The sequence below is a fragment of the Erinaceus europaeus genome, chromosome 12 (assembly GCF_950295315.1).
Source record: "Erinaceus europaeus chromosome 12, mEriEur2.1, whole genome shotgun sequence".
Lineage (NCBI taxonomy): Eukaryota > Metazoa > Chordata > Mammalia > Eulipotyphla > Erinaceidae > Erinaceus > Erinaceus europaeus.
This window is the reverse complement of record NC_080173.1, coordinates 13,945,807-13,961,298: the sequence shown is the minus strand read 5'-3', so window position 1 is coordinate 13,961,298 and position 15,492 is coordinate 13,945,807. Positions and strand designations below refer to the sequence as shown.

The 15,492-nt window shown below is 46.7% G+C and overlaps 2 long non-coding RNA genes and 1 other non-coding gene across 3 annotated transcripts; 1 reads left to right on the top strand and 2 right to left on the bottom strand.

The window, feature by feature from the left end:
- Positions 1-4,750: 4,750 nt before the first annotated feature.
- LOC132541850 (uncharacterized) lies at positions 4,751-9,010 on the bottom strand. Its single transcript, XR_009552943.1, has 3 exons — positions 8,853-9,010; positions 8,640-8,742; positions 4,751-4,941 (listed from the first exon to the last, which is right to left on the bottom strand). It is a non-coding gene; the product is annotated as an uncharacterized LOC132541850 (long non-coding RNA).
- On the top strand, positions 5,052-5,657 carry LOC132541853 (uncharacterized). Its single transcript, XR_009552946.1, has 2 exons — positions 5,052-5,198; positions 5,449-5,657. It is a non-coding gene; the product is annotated as an uncharacterized LOC132541853 (long non-coding RNA).
- On the bottom strand, positions 8,411-8,599 carry LOC132542323 (small Cajal body-specific RNA 16). Its single transcript, XR_009553411.1, has one exon. It is a non-coding gene; the product is annotated as a small Cajal body-specific RNA 16 (non-coding RNA).
- Positions 9,011-15,492: the final 6,482 nt, after the last annotated feature.

Genomic DNA, 15,492 nt, shown 5'->3' with positions numbered 1-15,492 from the left:
ACAAAGCACAAAGACCCGCACAAGGCCAGATCGAGCCCCTGGCTCCCCTGCAGGTGGGGGAATGGGTCTCTTCAGTGGTGACGCACATCTGCAAGTGTCTCTCTCGCTCTATCTCCCTCCTCTCTCTCATTTCTCTGTCCTATCCAGTAAAATGGAAAAAAAAAAATTTATTTGAGATAAACTGAGAGGAGAGGGAAGATAAGAGGGAAAGAGACAGAGACATCTGCAGCTCTACTTCACCACTTGTGAAGCTTTCCCGTTGGAGCTCACGTGGGTGGTCTCTCAGTTAGAAAGGTAAACTACCGAATTTCCATCACCAGTTCAAGACACTGCGCGAAAAGAAACTCGGGGAGGATTCTGGTATGAACACACTCGTTTATTGGAGGGAGGGTTTGGGTTGATATAGAAGGCTAGACAAAGAACAGTTTTCACAGGTTTCTTAAAGGTCAGCATGCCCCTCTGGCAGGGGCTGGTATGACAAGAGTTGATACATAAAGATCAATACAATTGGTCTCCTGATGCAGGCATTTAATTCTCCAAAGGCATTTGAGAGAAGAATAGGGGTTGAACCAGTAAGGTGAGATAGAGAAGGAAGAATAAGGCTTTAAAGACATCTAAAGGGCTCCAGGAAATAGGGTTTGGGGGGCTTTTCACTTGTCCGGTGTTAGAAGTGTGTGACAGGATGTGCTCTTCCTTTGTGATCAAAAGGTGAAGTGGAATGTGTGAACTCTGAGTGCAACCATTTGGCTGACAGTAGGGGAGAGGGGAAATAAGACACTTGGAGTCTTACAGAGGAAAGCTGAGTCTGATAGACTTTTGTCTCTTGGCTCATCTCTATGGAGAGAGGCTAACAAGAGAGGCGTCTTTCCAGATGTCTATCCGTGAAGATGGGGGGAGCTTCCCTAAGCTCTACCAAACTTCCACATAGTTCCACAATCCCCCTGCAGGTGGGGACCAGGGCCTTGAACCTGGATCACTGTGCACTATAGTGTGTGCACTTAACCAGTTGTGTTGCCACCTGGCCCTGGGAAGTAGCCTTCTAACTCAGAAAAACCATGGGAGAATGAGGCAACTGGATGTCTGAATTGGTTATTCTAAAAAACACCAATATATTGTCCCCCCCAGCTTTGTCACATCTCTCTGAAGACAAGCCTGTAGAGAAACGTGGCTGTTACTCTGAGTTCCATGTTACTCAGCACGCCAAAGGAAAACAGGCTAAGTATGCCCACAGAAAGAACCCCCCCCCGCCCCCAGTTCTTGTAACCTGAGGTTGCTAAGTTCACCTTGGTAGTAGACTGGCACCTTCCTGCTGCAAACAGCAGCTGTTGAGGTGACACAAGGTTCCCACAATGTAGCATTCTGGAAACTCCCAGTTGGACATACTGTCAAAATGCTCTGAGAACCTGAGGAAAATGCCAACGATGACAAATGGGCCAGTTAACACATGTGAAGTCTGAGTGTGCTTCACCCAGTTGGTTCCCGGAGTCCCACCAAGCACCCACTGGCAATAGCCATTGTCTCTGCTGCCCTCATTTCACTAACGGGAAAAACGGAAGTTCAGGGGTTGGGAGACATCTCACTAGGTAACCAAGAAACCCAGGAACTGCACACACAGACAGAATCTGTTAAAAAGAGGAAAGACAGCAAGGGAAGACTTTGTGGTATGGGATACCTGGGATCAAACTGCTTCAAGTTAGGCACTTTACCCCCTGGGTTGTCCTTGTGTTGTCTAGGATTCTCTTGGAGTGGTCAATAGGGTGTTTGCGTTGTCGTGTGTTCAACCCAGGTTTAAGTCCTGACACTCACAGATGTGCACTGGTACTGGGAGAAGCATGTTATGCCCAAAAGTTCGAGTCCCAATCTCAAAGAAGACCAGAATCACATGCAATAGCAAGAGCCTTTATTAGGAAGCTTAAGCTTAGGCTGCCAACACCCTTCCAAGCAAGGGGAGAGTCTGTGACCCCGATCACTTCTAGTCCCACCTTTTTATAGTTATCACAGGGTGGGCACAGGTGGAAATATCCACACGGAACAAGGGACAATTGGCTTCGGGTCAACAGCTGCTCTCAATATTCGGGGCTCCTCTCCAACCCCCCATTCCCCTTGTTTTTTTTGTAACTTTTACAAGTTACGGAAGTGTTCTTTCCTTTTCTCTATCCAAATGGGGGAAAAAAGAAAAAAAAAAAAAGCCTGCCAATAGTGGCGCTGGAGTATGTCGGGAAATTGTGAGGATGTGGTAGCTGCTGGCAGGGCTTGACCTGAGGAGTGCGTCTATCCTGTCAGTCTCTCTCTCTACCGAGAGGTTGAGCAAAGAGGGACAGGAGTAACCCCAAAGGTTTGCCCTGTCTTATCAGACTCCCTGCCTCACACAGCAACCTGCATTCCTGATTCTATGGCCATTAGATAAAAAGAAAGGGGGAGATGTCGGGAAATTGTGAGGATGTGGTTGAGCTTGTCAGGGCTTGACTTGAAGGGACATTCATCCTCTTATCAGACTTATTATCTACAGTATCATTGTTTTGCCTGAAAGATCCCCGCCCATTCCATTCCTTTGATCTATCTTCTTTCTACCCTCAAGACCCTCTCTGCCTCCAGGGTATTATTAATCCTATCAGTTAAAACCTTCACAACAGTTGCTAAGGAAGTTCCTACTTTTCCCAACCCATTTTGCCTTTCTCTGCCCCTTTCCTAGCCATTTCCATTTCTGACTTGCCACTTCTGGGTCTGACCTTTAAAAGCCTTGGCTCTCTGATCAATAAAGAATCGAAATGTCTCCCCACCGCGAGTCTGTTCCTGAGTCATCTCTCGCATAGCTGAGTGAGTAGCAGCCCAGGCTGGCTCTGGTAGTGTTCTCTCCAATCCAGAGTACGTGCCCAGGAAGAGGCACCCCCACGCTAGCCTGGCAGGAGGATAAAATTCATACTCAGTTTCACACTGTGAGAGCAATTTCTTTTTAAAAAATTTTATTTATTTATTTATTCCCTTTTGTTGCCCTTGTTTTATTGTCGTCATCATTGTTGGATAGGACAGAGAGAAATGGAGAGAGATGGGGAAGACAGAGAGGGGGAGAGAAAGACATCTGCAGAACTGCTTTACTGCTTGTGAAGTGATTCCCCTGAAGGTGGGGAGCCGGGGCTCGAACTGGGATCCTTACAATGGTCCTTGCGCTTTGCGCCAACTGCACTTAACCTGCTGCGCTACCACCCAACTCCCGAGAGCAGTTTGAGTGCCTTGAGTTGCGCTGTTGTGCACCTGTTACTTTCCAAGGTGGCATCATCTCCCTACTACAACTGGTACTTCCTCCCTTTAGACTACCAGATATACTGTAAATCTCACCAAAACTAACCCTTTGAAACAGAAACATTTCTGGTTCTGTCAGACCTTAGTGCCCAACCCATTAGGTCAAGAGGTTCACCCAGCACAGAAAAAGTCACAAGGACAGGTAAGCAACATGGCTGTGGGGTGACCTTTCCTGAACAGTAACGCCCTGTCCATCACACTAAGACAGCATGAGGGGGCGGAAGTGTGCACTGAGGACTAGCACCAGTGTGAACACAGGCTTCACTTCAACTGATGGAGCACAGCGGGATGTGGGAATTTACTGCTGTGAAGCATGGTCCCATTTGGTGCCACAGTACCATGCCCCCCAAAGCAGCAACACAGTCCTACAGAAGGCTGACAGGGCCCTTGGTGAAGTGTCTTGGGCCTGCGCCTGAGACAAGAGGCTGGCATGAGGTAGGAGAGGGGACGAAGACCGCATGGTGGTTAGGCAAGAGACTCTCAAGCCTAAGGAGTGAGGTTCCTAGTTCACTCCCCAGGACCACTGTAAGCCAGAGCTGGCCAAGGCTAGAAACTGCTCATGTCCTCTTCAGAGATCAGCAAATGATTTTCTAGCAAATTCTGAAGGTGAAAACTGCTCTGGACTCCAGCCACCTGCTACTTTTGTCAGACTACTAAGACAATTTGTTAGACTACTAAGACTACCTCCCTCTACCTGGTACCCATCCTGTTATTTTTTAAGAGACAGAATGAGAGACGACTGGGTTCAAATCTGAGTTGCACATATGGCAAAGCAGCAGACTGAGTGAGCACTGGGTTGTTGGAAAGTCATGGCATATTTTTCTTCACAAAAATGCACCATGACTTCTCCGCCAACCCAGTATTTCATCCCTGCACCTTCTGAAGTTCAGCAAGATAGTGCACTGCTTTGTCTGTGCGACCCAGATTCTAGCCTGGCTCCACCACACAGAAGAAGTTTTTGTCAGTGACTTCTTTCACAAGCTAAAAAACCCAAGAACCTCATGCTTTAAGAATACAATGATTGTGGTCTGAGCGGGGATAAAGCATCAGACTCTTGAGCATGAGGTCCTGAGTTCAGTTCCTGGCAGCACATGTAACAGAGTGATGTCTGGTTCTTCCTCTCCTCCGATCTTTCTCATTAATAAATAAATAAAATCTTAAAAAAAATCTCATTAATAAATAAATAAAATCTTAAAAAAAAAAAAAAGAATACAATGACTTACCCACTGCACTACCTAGTGGGCCACACCACACTCTGTCAGTTCATGCTCTGGAAAGATGAGTGTTGTTCCCCTCTAGCCACACTTCTTAGAGAACATCAAGTGGTTCTGTAAGCTACTCTTCAATTGGGAACTGTGTTTCACCTGTGTAGCTCAGAACTGGTGGTAACACGTCCAGGCATGTGGTTACTAAACATGAAAGCCATCAAGAATACAAAAGTCTCCTGGGGGAGGGTCTGATTCTTTTTATTTATAGTCATACACACAAAAAAGTCTTAAGCAGGTTAGCATTCCAAAATTATGTGGCTAAGAACCAGGCCAAACAAACCTGTAAGGTCCTAATCCAAAACATTTCAGGTAGAGAACCAGGCAGACGAAATGAGATCCCATCTGGACTACACATAGCTTCAAGTGAACCCACCTGCAAAGCAAGTATACTAAAGTGAGTATCCACAGACTTGCAACCATCAGCATATAAAATTCAGAGTAAGATGTGAAAAGCATCCTGGGACTTTGCCCTATAACCCTGCTTCTACTAGCCTCTCCTCCTTCCAAGTATTTGAGCTCCAGTGACATTAAGGCAATCAGGATTTTCCTAATCTTTCTCTTGCCAGGTTTTCTTTTTCTTTTTTAATTTTTAAAATTTATTTTCCCTTTTGTTGCCCCCCTTTTAAAATTGTCGTTGTAGTTGTTATTGTTGTTGTTGGCTAGGACAGACAGAAATGGAAAGAGGAGGGGAAGAGAAAGACAGACACCTGTAGACCTGCTTCACAGCCTGTGAAGCGACTGCCCTGCAGGTGGGGAGCCAGGGGCTCAAACTGGGATCCTCACGTCAGTCACTGTGCTTTACACCACGTGTGCTTAACCTGCTGCACTACCACCTGACTCCCCTCTTGCAAGGTTTTCATCTGTACCCTATAACCTGGAGCCTTCTTCAGAAACATGTCTGGAGGGCTGGGCAGACGTGCACCTGGTTGAATGCACACATCACAATGAACAAGGACCAGGGTCAAAGCCCCTGGTCCCTACTTGCAAGGAGTAAGCGGTGAAACAGTGCTGGTGTCTCTCTCTTTCCTTCAACCCTCCCTTTCTTCTCAATTTCTGTCTCTAGCAAGTAAATACATAAAAGTATTTTTTTTTAAAAGGAACATGTCTGAATGATGACTAAATAATGAGTGAAATCAGCCCTCACGTCTTCACAGGGCACATTCCCTGATGGTTCCCACTGAAAACGCTATGTTGGAGATAGCATAATGGTTACATAAAGATACTACTGTGTGCAAGATTCTGAGGTCCAAGGTGCAGCCCCCAGCATCACCACTAACCAGAGAAATAGAATTTAAAAATGCTTCTTCTGTAGCCTGGGACAGTGCAGTAGATTAAGGAGGGAACCCACGTGTCAAAGTGAAGCTGTGGCTCTACAATTCTCAATAAAATAAGTACATCTCATGGGGAGAAAACCTACTGTGTTGATACAATGCTTTTCAGGCAAGTGACGCAGGTTCAAAGCCTGACACATAACAAAGGGAAGATCGTTTCTATCTGAGGAGCAGGGTAAACCACAGCCAAGAAAATATAAATGAGGGAGTCGAGCAGTAGAGCAGCTGGTTAGGCACAGGTGGCACAAAGCGCAGGGACCCACGTGGGGTTACCGGTTTGAGCCCCCGGCTCCCCACCTGCAGGGGAGTCGCTTCACAGGCAGTGAAACAGGTCTAAAGGTGTTTTTCTGTCCCCTCTCCATTTCTCTCTGTCCTATCCAACAACGACGACATCAATTAACAACAATGATAACTACAACGGTGAAACAAGGGCAACAAAAGGGAAAATAAATGAATAATAAAAAAGGAAAAGGGCAGGGACAGCATAATGGTTATGCAAAGAGACCCTCATGCTTGAGGCTCCAAAGTCCCAGGTTCAATTCCCCACACCACCAAGTCAGAACTGAGCAAAAGCAAAGAAAAAAAAATGTAAATGAAAATTTGCGCTTATAGGTAGTTGATATATGAAATCCTCAGGCAAAATCATTATGAGGATCTTTCCCAAAGCATCAGCCTTGACTTCAATCCTCAATGATTGTAAAAGTGCTGCTTCAGTATTTCTCCCCTGCTCCTCTCTACCTCAGGTAAGAAAAGGAAAAGCCTCAGCTGTCCTAGCCATACTGCAAGTGCTCAATAGACACAAGTGACTTGTCCACTGCACGGGACACTGCGGATAAAGCACTGTACTATTTCACACACTGCATTCTTTAGAGGATACAGATTTCACCATGTTGTCCTGCTTAAAACTCACAATGGGGAATTAGGCACTAGTGCAGCGGGTTTAGCGCATGTGGCGCAAAGCGCAAGGACCGGCTTAAGGATCCTGGTTTGAGCCTTGGTCCCCCACTTGCAGGGGAGTCGCTTCACAGATGGTGAAGCAGGTCTGCAGGTGTCTATCTTTCTCTCCCCCTGTCTTCCCCTCCTCTCTCCATTTCTCTCTGTCCTATCCAACGACATCAATAACAACAACAATAATAACTACAACAAAAAACAAGGGCAACAAAAAGGATAAATAAATATTAAAAAAAAAAACTCACTGTGACCTTCCATATTCTTGGCCACATGAATCATAGATCCTGTGTGGTTAGGTCATTCCCACCCCCCACCCCCCACCCCACCATGGGGTACCTGTCAGTCTTGTCAGGATTCTTGTGACATATATTTGTGTCTGAGACAAAGAAAGGCAGCAGAATTCAGTGCTGAGTAGCATGTGGTGCCAGGTTTGGAATCAAGGGCCTCCTACATGCAAAGCATGTGTTCTACCACAGAGCCACATTCCCCACCCAGTCCCACTGGGACACATTCTCTCTTTTATTGATTTATGAGAAATGATAGAAAGAACCAGACATCACTCTGGTACATGTGCTGCCGGGGGCTGAGCTCAGGACCTCATGCTTGAGAGTCCAATGCTTTATGCACTGCGCCACCTCCTGGACCACTGGGACACATTCTTTTTTTTTTTTTTTTTTCCCTTTTTGTTGCTCTTGTTTATCGTTGTTGTCATTGCTGTCGTTGCTGGATAGGACAGAGAAAAATGGAGAGAGGAGGGGAGAACAGAGAGGGGAAGAGAAAGACACCTGCAGACCTGCTTTACCGCCTGTGAAGTGAATCCCTTGCAGGTGGGGAGCCGGGGGTTCGAACCGGGATCCTTAAGCCGGTCCCTGAGCTTTGCGATAAGCACGCTCAACCCGCTGTGCTACTGCCAGGGTCCCGGGACACATTCTTATAGGGCTGTTTTCCTGCAGAAAATTTTCAGCCTCTTTAGCTTTCCACTGGACTGCAACTCCCTTAAGACCATGAGGCGTGTGGTCCGGGAGGTGGCGCAGTGGATAAAGCATTGGACTCTCAAGCATGAGGTCCTGAGTTCAATCTCCAGCAGCACATGTACCAGACTAATATCTGGTTCTTTCCCTCTCCTCCTATCTTTCTCATGAATAGATAAATAAAATATTGAAAAAAAAAAAAAAAAGAACTTGAGGCATGACTGATTTATCTCTGCCTCTAATTAGCACAGAACCTGGCCATGTTGAACAGACAGAGTAAAGGTTGAGGAAGAGGGGAATCAGAGAGGGAACGAGACAGAGAGACACCCGCAGTCCTGCTCCACCACTTGTGAAGCTTTCCCCTCGCAGGTGGGGGCCGGGGACTTGAACCTGTGTCCTTGAGCACTGTCATGTGTGCACTTAGCGAGCTGGGCCACTATCTGGCTCCAACGTCGCGTTACCTTTATCTAAGTTAACAATTCATTCCCACACTACACTTTAAAAAACCAACCAACCAACCAAACAAACAAACAAAAAACTACCCTCACTCAGGTTCTATTTCCAGCGGGTTGTCTTCTCTGTGGGCCGGTTGTGTTTGCAGTATCATACATGATCATCAAACTGCTGCTAGAATGTTCACACCTGTTACTGCAAGTTCGCGGCCCCGGGACAACTCGGCCCCGGGGCACTTACTGTAGGTCAGGGTCGGGCTGCCTGGCACAAGGCTGCACCCACGCCGGGCAGGTCCAGCAACACAGGAGCCTTCTCCCCAGACCATCGGCCTCAGCACAGACGCTCGGCTCCGACGCTGGACTCACCTGGGTTCCTCAAACCGAGGCCACCGACTGGGGGTGGGGGACAGGCGTTGCCAGCCTTCACGTAACCGCCGTCACAGGGCTGACACTCATTCTGCAGAAAACCCTGAGGAAAGAGAAACACAACGTGCTCCAGTCTCGCTCGCTGCCTCACCTGCGCCAGGAACTCCTGGCTTTCCTGCAGCGCCCCCAAGCCCCCTCCGCCCCCCATCCTACTCTGGGGCCCCAGCTCCCTCGGCCTCCATGCAGTCAGGTCCCGGAAATCCCCATTTCCACCCCGGGAACGGCGAGCGCGCAGTCTAGGGACACGCAAAAGCACACGGACAGAACCATAAGCTTCCCGCTCGCTGAGAGCGCTCGGTCGCGCACTTCCGGCGGAAGTGAGGTGACTTACCATCGAGGTGACTGCTAGAGGGTCGGCCTGGTCCTCCATGGCCGTCTTAAAGGGGCCGTCACCGGCGAGCTATTAATGGGTGCGGAGGAGCGCTGTGGCCTGGGGGAAGGACCTTAGAACCCGGGCCGCCGGGAGCGCGCAGCACCATCCCCTTACTCCCAGCTCACCCCCTTGAAGGAGCTATTGATTGCTCTTGTCCTCCAGGTTAGGTAAGATAAAAAACAACAACAACAAAAAAAAAAAACCTGAAAATAACAAATGTTGAGGAAAATGTGGAGAAAGTGGAACACTTGGGCGGGGGTAGATAGCATAATGGGTATGCAAAGAGACTCTCATACCTGAGGCTTCAAAATCCCAGGTTCAAATACCCCGCACCACCGATAAGCCAGATCAAAACAGTGCTCTGATAAAAAACAAATAAACCTCTTAAGCATTGCTGGTAAAAATGTAAAATGATGCTGCCATTGTGGAAAGAAATTCGGGGACTCCTTAAAAAGTTAAACAGAATTATTAAAGGAGATAGCTCAGCTTGGTAGAGCACCAAGGTTGCATGCCCGAGACCCCAGAGGCTGCAGGTTCAGTTCCCAGCGTTACCTTATGCCACAGCTGAGCAGTGCTGGTCCTCTGTCTCCTTTCTCTCTCACATATTAAGTGTTTTTAAAAGATTATATTAAGGGGCCGGGTGGTGGCGCATCTGGTTGAGTGCACATGTTACAGTGCTCAAGGACCTGGGTTTGAGCCCCTGGTCCCCACCTGCAGGGGGAAAGCTTCACAAGTGGTGAAGCAGGGCTGCAGGTGTCTCTCTGTCTCTCTCCCTCTCAATCACCCTCTTCCCTCTCGATTTCTGGCTGTCTCTATCCAAATACATAAATTAAGATAATTTAAAAAAAAGAATTAAAAAAGATATTAAATAGGATTATCGGGCTGGGTGGTGGTGCAAGCAGTTGAGTGCACACATTACTATGTTCAAGGATCTGGGTTCAAGCCCATGGTCCCCACCTGCAGGGGGAAGCTTCATAAGAGGTGAAGCAGTGTTGCAGGTGTCAGTTTCCCTCCCTCCCTTTCTCCCCTCACAATTTCTCTGTCTCTATCTAACATAAATCAATAAAAATAAATAAATATTTAAAAAAATTAAACAAAATTTAAAACAGAGTTTCACTCATAGGCAGATACCCAAAAGAATTGAAAACTGAGACATAGATGCTCTAAGCCCGACCAGGTCGGTGGCTGCACACTCTTCATGATAGTCAGAAGGTGGCAGCAACACCTGTCCATCAAGAGATGAATAAATATGATAAAGTGATAAAACCAATAAACAGAATGTGGGAAGTTTATACAATGCAATATTACTCTTATTTTTTGCCACCAGCATTATCACTGGGGCTCAGTGCCAATATGATGCCACTAATCACTGTGACCGTTTTCGTGTTCATAGAGGATGCGAGATAGATATCTATAGAGAGGGTGAGAGAGACATGGACAGAGACAGAGAGAAGAAAAGACACTTGCAGCACTACTCTGCCTTTCATGAAGCTTTCCTTTTGTCATTGGGTGCCAGAGACTTGATCCTGGGTCCTCGAACACGGTAACATATGCATTTTAGAGGGTGTGTCACCACCCAGCCCAGGGATCTTATATATGTAGTTACTATTATTCAAAAAATATTGATTTTCCCTTTTGTTGTCCTCATTTTATTGTTGTGGTTATTATTGTTGTTCTTATTGATGTCATTGTTGGATAGGACAGAGAGAAATGGAGAGAGGAGGGGAAGACAGAGAAGGGGAAAGGATAGACACCTGCAGACCTGCTTCACCGTCTGTGAAGTGACTCCCCTGCAGGTAGGGAGCCGGGGGCCTGAACCAGGATCCTTACGCTGGTCCTTGCACTTCGTGTCATGTGCGCTTAACCCTCTGCCCTATTGCCGGGCCCCAGTTACTATTATTTTTAATTGCCACCAAGGTTGTCACCAGGATCCACTGCTCCTGGTGGCCATTTTTCCTCTCTCTCTCTTTTCTAATTTATTGGATAGTACAAAGAGAAATTGAGAGGGGAGGGTGAGGTAGGGAGAAAAAAATTTTTTTTCTTAAGGTTTGCTTATTTATGAAAGGGAGAGTGCTAGGGCGTCACTCTGGCACAGGTGATGTTAGAGATACATTTTGGAAACTCACACATGCAAGTCCAGTGCCTTAACCATCATGCCAATTCCAAGCCGTAATGGAATGGTATTATTTAGTCACACACACACACACACACACACACACACACACACACACACACACACACACGTGACCTTCTATCACCAGCTGCAACATGGATAGGCTTTGAAAACTTTATGCTGAGGGCCAGTAAGATAGCTGACCTAGGAGGATGCCTGCTTTGCCATGTGTCTGACATAGGTTTGAACCTGGCGTCCACTGCCCTGGAAGAAGCTTCAATGCAGTTTTTCTCTCTCTCTCTCTCTCTCTACTCTCTTTTTGTCTAAATAATTCAGTCTACAGTAGTGAAGCCCCAGTGGCAATGGCAAAAACATTATGCTGAGTGCAGTAAGCTGAGTCCTACAGGCCACTTCATCCATGCTTCTACTCCTATGAAATATATAGCACTGGGAAGTTCATGGACACTGCAGTTTAGAAGTTCCTGTTATCTGAGGCCTGATTTGAACATATGTGTAGTCTCACCTGGCCTATTCCATGTAGAATATTTTCAAGAATCTTCTAAGTCAGAGCACACATCAGCTACTTTCCGCTGCATGATTGAATAACATTCCACTGCAGCAAGTAAGACTTAGACAGATCTAAGTAAGAGGAGTGTGGAAGTGGTGAATGCCCTGCTTGGGTCTTTGTGTGCCTTGGGCTTTGAGCACCAGTCAGCGAGTCCGTGGAGGGTGTGAGGACCAAGCTACAGAGTCCTCGTCTGCGTTTTGCTGTCCCCACTAGAATCACTTGGGGTCGGGAAGGGACAACGCACAGAGTAAGTCCAGTGATGCTAACGCGAGGAAGATGCTTGGTTAGCCATGGAGGCCTGACGTGGAGGCTCCGTGAGTCCATCAGTGCCCCCTGGTGGTGGCTCTTGGTGGCACTGCTGACCACTGTTGAAAATGATGTATGGGGCCCAGTGGTGGTGCAACCTAATTGGATACACACATTACAATGCACAAGGATCTGGGTTCTGGCCCCTGCTCTCCACCTGCAGGGAGAAGGTTTCATGAGCAGTGAAGCAGGTATGCAGGTGTCTCTGTCTCTCTCCCTCCACCAGATAGAAAAGAAGAGGCCACTGACCTCTAGCGATAATCCTGATGGCAATAATAATAAAAGTGTGTGTGTGTGGGGGGGCAGGAGGTGGCACACCTGGTTAAGCACACACAGTGCACAAGGACCCAGGTTCAAGCTCCTGGTCCCTACCTGCAGGGGGAAACTTTATGAGTGGTGAAGCAGGGCTGCAGGTGTCTCTGTCCCTCTGTCTATCTCCTCCTCTCCTCTCAATTTCTGTCTCCATCCAATAATAAATAAATAAATAAGGTTATGTGTAGGGTCCAGGTGGTTACACACCCTATAGCACACAACATTATCCTGTGCAAGGACCCAGTTCAACACCCTGGTCCCCACCTGCAAGGAAAGAAGCTTCACTAGAGGTGAAGCAGAATCTTTCTCTCTTCCTCTCTATCTGCTTCCCTTCCCTCTCAATTTCTCTCTGTGTCTATACAGAAATAATCAATATGTAAAATAAAAAGTAGACCTCGAAAAACCAAAAGATGATGACTGTATGACAGACAGAAGGAGAAAGAGAACCAGCGTAGTCCTCTGGCACATGTGATGTCTGGGATTGATCTGAAAACCTCATGCCTGAGAGTCTAATGCTTTGTTCAATTCTTTATCTGCTGTGCTACCTCCTGGACAGCAAAACACCTCGAGACTTTATTGTGCTGGATCAGAAGCACTGTAGATGGTTCTGCAAGGAGACCCAGGTAGTCTCCTATCAGAGAGACAGTATGAGACTTGGAAATGGACAATGGAGACTGTGCCACACGTGTTCTGTAAAGGGCAGGGTGCAGTGCGCTCCCCCTCCCACCAGGCTGGGGGGCTGTTTTCTGCAGTCAGTACCTTTGGTCGTCTTTCCTCTTTTTTTAAAAATTATTTATTTATTTATTTATTTATTCCTTTTGTTGCCCTTGTTGTTTTGTTGTTGTAGTTATTATTGATGTCATTGTTGTTGGATAGGACAGAGAGAAATGGAGAGAGGAGGGGAAGACAGAGAGGGGGAGAGAAAGACACCTGCAGACCCGCTTCACTGCCTGTGAAGTGACTCCCCTGCAGGTGGGGAGCCGAGGGCTCGAACTGGGATCCTTCCGCTGGTCCTTGTGCTTAGCGCCACCTGCGCTTAACCTGCTGCGCTACCGCCCGACTCCCATCTTTCCTCTTTTTTTTAAAAAAATAAACTTTATTTTAAGGAGAGAGATATGGAAAGACAGAGACCAGAGCACTGCTCAGCTCTGGCTTATGGTGGTGCTGGGGATTGAACCTGAGACCTCAGAGCCTCAGGCATGAGAGTCTTCTGCAGAACCGTTATGCTGTCTCCCCAGCCCCCTTTGGTTGTCTTCCTACTGACTCTTTTTTAAACAAATATTTTCTATATTTATTGGATGGAGACAGAGAAATCGATAGGGATCGGGGAGATAGAGAGGGAGAGACAGAGAGAGAGAGACAGAGAGACACCTTCAGCACTGCTTTACCTCTCATGAAGCTTCTCTGCTGCAGGTGGGGACTGGGGACTTGAACCTGGGTACTTACACATTGTTACATATAAGCTCTACAAGTGCACCACTGCCCTCCCCCGCCCCCCCCCACACTGGGTTTTTTAAACCATTCTGTTTAAAAATGGGAGACATTAATTCGCAGAGAACTGAAATAACATTTGTCCATAGCCATGCAAATGGGCTTTGTCTCTCAGAGATAAGATTGCTTTCTGTGATTTCCCTCTCTAGAACTGATGGCGCCAGCAGTGCTTCTCGTTGCTCTGGAGGTCATTACCCATGCTTGTGTCTTTCAGCAGTCCAGTCTAGCATTCCTGATTGCCTCACTGCTCCACTGCTGTTCAATTTCACCTTCATTGTTTTTTGCCACCAGGGTTGGTGCCGGCACTATGAGTCCACTGCTCCCAGCAGCCACTTTTTTCTTTCTATTTTATTTGATGTAACAGGGAAGAGAAACTGAGGAGAGGAGGAGAGAGGGAGAGAGAAAGAGAGACACCTGCAGACCTGCTTCACCGCCTGTGAAGTGTCCTCTCTGCAGGTGGGGAGCCGGGACTTGAACCAGGGCCCTTGAGCATTACTGCCTGGCCCCCCCTTTCAAGGGGTTTCAACGTCTCATTGGTTCCTTCACTGATGATTAAGTGGAAAAATGAGTTATACACATTCATTTTATTGGTGAGAACTTTATTCCCAACATTTTTGTCCTATATCATTTCCAGGGTTTAGCATACTGGTGCTTCACTGCTCTGAACTGAGTTTTTTCAGCTAGAAAAAGAGAGCAGAAACAGGGAGACAGAGGGAGAGAGGGAAAGACACAGAGCACCAAAACTCAGTGTAGTGGGGACCAGACTTGGACCTAGATTTTTTTTTTATTTTTTTTTTATTTTTTTATTTATTTTTTATTTTTTTTTTTTTTACTTTGGTGCCATACTCCAAACTCAATTTCTGCTTTGTGTTTCTACTTTTTTTTTTTTTTTACATGCATAACATTCCCCAGATTCCCATTTAGCAATACAACCCCCACTATTTCATTCATCATTTTTCATGGACCTGTATTCTCCCCACCCACCCACCCACCCCAGAGTCTTTTACTTTGGTGTAATACTCCAATTCTATTTCAGGTTCGACTTGTGTTTTCTTTTCTAATCTTGTTTTTCAACTTCGGCCTGAGAGTGAGATCATCCCATATTCATCCTTCTGTTTCTGACTTATTTCACTCAACATGATTTTTTCAAGGTCCATCCAAGATCGGCTGAAAACAGTGAAGTCACCATTTTTTACAGCTGAGTAGTATTCCATTGTGTATATATACCACAACTTGCTCAGCCACTCATCTGTTGTTGGACACCTGGGTTGCTTCCAGGTTTTGGCTATTACAAATTGTGCTGCCAAGAACATATGTGTACACAGATCTTTTTGGATGGGTGTGTTGGGTTCCTTAGGATATATCCCCAGGAGGGGAATTGCAGGGTCATAGGGTAGGTCCATTTCTAGCCTTCTGAGAGTTCTCCAGACTGTTCTCCACAGAGGTTGGACCAATTGACATTCCCACCAGCAGTGCAGGAGGGTTCCTTTGACCCCACACCCTCTCCAGCATTTGCTGCTGTTACCTTTTCTGATGTGTGACATTCTCACAGGAGTGAAGTGATATCTCATTGTTGTCTTGATTTGCATTTCTCTGACAATGAGAGACTTGGAGCATTTTTTCATGTGTT